The 5,068-nt window shown below is 43.6% G+C and overlaps 1 long non-coding RNA gene across 1 annotated transcript; it reads left to right on the top strand.

The window, feature by feature from the left end:
* Positions 1-377: 377 nt before the first annotated feature.
* Positions 378-3,121, top strand: LOC137097702 (uncharacterized). The gene is made up of 2 exons (XR_010910371.1): positions 378-439; positions 2,270-3,121. It is a non-coding gene; the product is annotated as an uncharacterized lncRNA (long non-coding RNA).
* The last annotated feature ends 1,947 nt before the right edge of the window (positions 3,122-5,068 follow it).

Raw genomic sequence — 5,068 nt, 5'->3', positions numbered from 1 at the left:
TAATAGATAGAGGTAAGGATCAGGCACCTTAATCTGATGGTCTGGCAGCTTATGTTCTTCCTTCCAGAGAGGGGTCTTTCCTGGCTCTACTTTGGGACCTTCTCACACAAACATAACAAATCAGGACCTGTCCATTAATTAAACCTTGCTGACCATGCTTTTTGGCATCTGAAGGGATTTAATAATATTTCCAAACCAGGCCTGTAATCTTCCCAAAAGGAAGGCTGTCTTTTCATTTGGATTTGCAAAGCTGAAAATTAATGCCTCCCTTGAAAATTAAAGGGGGCAATATCCCGGTTGCCCAGTCAGGTGGAAGAGGGATCCTCAAAGAGGGCAGGGGGCTGACTCAACACGCCCTGGACTGTATATAAGGAGTCCAAAGCCAAGGCTCTTCCAACAGCTCCTCTCAGCTTCTTCCCAACAGTCGTCTGAGAACTTGGTAAGTGAGCCTCCACAAGTGTCTTACTGATGCTTGCTGGGTTTGACTCCTTCTCTTTCAATCTTGTCTTTTGTCTTCTCTCCTTAACCTAAGAACATTCTGTAGGTTTCAAAAACTTTTTGTGTTTTTCAGAATCTGTGAAAGTTTTAGTCTCTTCCCATCTCTGAATGGGAAAAGACTAAAATGGGAGGTCTGAAAACCTCTAAGGTTAAAAAGACATCAAGTGGAAAGATGGAGAAAGAATGGTTTTTCAAGGCTTTGGTGGGAAATTATCTGACCAAAGAGTCCCTGATTTAGCAGTCAGATGCTGGTCTATTCTAATTTTTTTAAGTTAAGAAACCTAGGTTGGTAATATTACTTGTCAAAAGCACAAATTGTGATGAATTCCAAGGATAATCTAGGAATCCTGAACTTAGATCACATTTCTGTGAAAGGGACATCACGCTATATTCAAATATAGGTTCTTGTGGGTTTTTCCAGGATATATGGCCATGGTCTAGAGGCATTCTCTCCTGATGTTTCGCCTGCATCTATGGCAAGCATCCTCAGAGGTAGTGAGGTCTGACCTCACTACCTCTGAGGATGCTTGCCATAGATGCAGGCGAAACGTCAGGAAAAATGCCTCCAGAACATGGCCATATATCCTGGAATATCCTAATTGGTTCTGTCATAAAAACATGAGCAAGGGACATCTTCCTATCGTACCTTTTACTTTGTCGAGTCTCCACCAATTTAATGAAGTTTCTGCCACAAAAACAAAGTTTCTGGAGGGGAACAACTACTTTCAAAGTAAGGACTACACAATTAAACAGGAAATAACACTTTGAAACCAGGAACAGATTATCTTTATTATTAAAAATGTTGTTTATAAAAACTTTGGAAATTTGCTAAAAATCCACGAATAAGTGAAACGCTCTGAAATTAAGTGGGCTAACAGTGGTAAATGTGTTCCACCATTGCAGCAGGTTTCACCAGTCTTGTAAAGTTCAGATGAAACACAATATGGAATCACTTCCACTTTGGTATAGGACTCAGTAGTTATATCTTGCAGGACTTCAGGATACTTGGGCTGAAACTCACTCAACACTCAGCCCAAGTATCCTGAAGTCAACTAGACTGAGGACTACAGATTTATTCTTGCCTTTTGAGAAAACGAGAGAGACCTCTAAGCCAGTGGTTCCCAACCTTTTTTTGGACCAGGGACCACTTGGCCAAGGACCACTTGACCAGGGTCCACTTTGAGCAGGGACCACTTCACCAGGGACCACTTAGACCAGGGACCACTCTCCAACAGTAGTACCAAAAGGATTACGAATCGGTTTTTGGTCAACTTTGGATTTGATTTGGTTATTTGGGGTTCTGAGTCAGAAAAAAATGCATTGGATATACTACATCAGCTCTAGTTTCTGATACAGAACATATGCCACCTAGTGGTCACCATCTGCCCTCCTACAGAAATCCATATTTAATAATCTAGAGCTGGTGTGGTAGTAGTTATCTTTCATAGGCAGTCATCTTCTCCCCTCCTGACATCCCCATCCCTTTTTACTATAAGAGGGTTTCACAAGACCAGTCACTCTCGTTGCCACATGGTTTTGATGGAATGATGTAGTAATGGTGATGCCGTGGACTATATTTTCATTCTTGTGGACCACTGGTGGTCCAAGGACCACAGGTTGGAAACCACTTGAGGCAATAGTGTAGTAGTTGTGAGGCTGTGGACCATATTTTTGTTCTTGTAGTCCACTGGTAGTCCAAGGACCACAGGTTGGAAACCACTGATTTACATCCTACCCTTTTCCATTGATGCAATCCACTCTCTCATTTCAGGTGCTTCCTCATCTTTCCAAGATGTCCTGCTACCAGCCATCCTGCTATATCCCTTCATACAACACTACATCCTGTTACCCATACAGCTCCTCTGGCTCTCTCGGCTATAGTGGCTGCGGTACCCTTGGCGTCAGAGGAGGGTCATCCAACACAATTGCTGAGGGATGCTATGCCAAACTCCCAGACTGTGAAGTCTGCGTTCAGCCACCATGTTGTAATGTCACCTTATCTGGTCCAATTGTCCACTATAGTAGTTCTACAAAAGTGGGAGGAAGAAGTCCTTGTGTTGGTGAATATCCAGGTTATTCTGGTGGATATCCTGGTTCCTTTGGTGGATATTCTGGTTTCGCTGGATATTGCAGACCCTGCTAAAAAAGAAGGAGACTACGGCACCCATTGGAACCCCTGGCAACGGATCAACATGATGTATGGATTTAGGACTGATGATCTTGCAGATATCAGGACAACCGAGCCTCCCTCATCCAACCTTGGATAAGCTGATGCTCATGTATCCTGATCTCCAGCTCTACCTTATTGTTTTGCTACGCTGCTTTGCTACACTCTCCCATCTGACTTGGTGTCTTCCAAGGACCTCCTGGACCAACTGTATGGAGAATCAAGGGACGGTTTGTCCATTGAATGTGGTCTCTGGCTATTCCGCCACCTTGTCACCATCTGTTGTCAAGACCTCCACAAGGTCTCGTTGAGGTCTCCAACAAGACCTCAACAAAGGAGAAATAATTTGGTAAATAATTTGCATATTTTCCCTGTGGATTCACTTTGATTTGTAACTGCTGGCCTCGGAATATCTTGGCTGTCCCTCCCTTCTGCAATAAAGCTTTATTTCAGCAATCGGATGCAATCTCTTGTGTTTTCTCCTTTCGGTTATAAGAGGGACATGGACAGGGATGATACTCCCTCTCCTACACACGTGTCCTACACACATATGCCTTACTTAACTAAAACGGTAAACCTTCCTAGTACCACGATCCCTTAATACAGTTCCTCATGTTGTGGTGACTCACAACCATAACATTATTTTCGTTGCTACTTCGCAACTGTAATTTTGCTCCTGTTATGAATCGTCATGTCAATATCCGATACGCAGAATGTATTTTCATTCACTGGATCAAATTTGGCACACATACCAGCTACACCCCAATTTGAATACTGGTGGGATCGGGGGCGGGATTTGATTTTGTCATTGGGAGTTCGAGTTGCTGGGATTTATAGTTCACCTACAATCCAAGAGAATTCTGGATTTGAACAGTGATGGAATTGAATCAACCTTAGCACACAGAACTCCCATTACCAAGAGAAGATACTGGAAGGGTTTGGTGGGTATTGACCTTGTGTTTTGGAGTTGTAGTTCACCCACATTCAGAGAGCATTGTGGACTCAAGCAAGGATGGATCTGGACCAAACTAGGCACGAATATTCAATATGCCCAAATGTGAACACTGGTGGAATTTGAGGGAAATAGACTTTAACATCTGGGAGTTGCAATTGCTGGGATTTATAGTTCACCTGCAATCAAAGAGCATTCTGAACCCCACCAATGACAGAAGTGGGCCAAACTTCCCACACAGAACCCCCACAACCAACAGAATAAATAAAAATACAGTGTTGCCTCACTACTTTATGGTTCGCTTTATGCAAACTTGCTGTTTTGCGGATTTTGAGAAAAAAATGCATTTAAAATATTTACATTACAACTAGCCTCAGAAAGGGAGGTTGGTGTCGCTTTGTTTTGCTCACTCCTTAATGTATAAATCATAGAATCATAGAATCAAAGAGTTGGAAGAGACCTCCTGGGCCACCATCCAGTCCAACCCCATTCTGCCAAGAAGCAGGAATATTGCATTCAAATCACCCCTGACAGATGGCCACCCAGCCTCTGTTTAAAAGCTTCCAAAGAAGGAGCCTCCACCACACTCTGGGGCAGAGAGTTCCACTGCGGAATGGCTCTCACAGTCAGGAAGTTCTTCCTCATGTTCAGATGGAATCTCCTCTCTTGTAGTTTGAAGCCATTGTTCCATTGCGTCCTAGTCTCCAAGGAAGCAGAAAACAAGCTTGCTCCCTCCTCCTCCCTGTGGCTTCCTCTCACATATTTATACATGGCTATCATATCTCCTCTCAGCCTTCTCTTCTTCAGGCTAAACATGCCCAGTTCCCTAAGCCGCTCCTCATAGGGCTTGTTCTCCAGACCCTTGATCATTTTTGTCGCCCTCCTCTGGACACATTCCAGCTTGTCAATATCTCTCTTGAATTGTGGTGCCCAGAATTGGACACAATATTCCAGATGTGGTCTAGCCAAAGCAGAATAGAGGGGTAGCATTACTTCCTTAGATCTAGACACTATGCTCCTCTTGATGCAGGCCAAAATCCCATTGGCTTTTTTTGCCGCCACATCACATTGTTGGCTCATGTTTAACTTGTTGTCCACGAGGACTCCAAGATCTTTTTCACACGTACTGCTCTCGAGCCAGGCATCATTGTCCCCCATTTTGTATCTTTGCATTTCATTTTTTCTGCCAAAGTGGAGTATCTTGCATTTGTCACTGTTGAACTTCATTTTGTTAGTTTTGGCCCATCTCTCTAATCTGTCATGATCATTTTGAATTCTGCTCCTGTCCTCTGGACTATTGGCTCTCCCTCCCAATTTGGTGTCATCTGCAAACTTGATGATCCTGCCTTCTAGCCCTTCATCTAAGTCATTAATAAAGATGTTGAACAGGACCGGGCCCAGGACGGAACCCTGCGGCACTCCACTTGTCACTTCTTTCCAAGATGAAGAGG

The sequence above is a fragment of the Anolis sagrei genome, chromosome 12, assembly GCF_037176765.1.
Source record: "Anolis sagrei isolate rAnoSag1 chromosome 12, rAnoSag1.mat, whole genome shotgun sequence".
Taxonomy (NCBI): domain Eukaryota; kingdom Metazoa; phylum Chordata; class Lepidosauria; order Squamata; family Dactyloidae; genus Anolis; species Anolis sagrei.
Note: the sequence above shows the minus strand (reverse complement) of the source record. Positions and strands in the feature narration are given on the sequence as shown.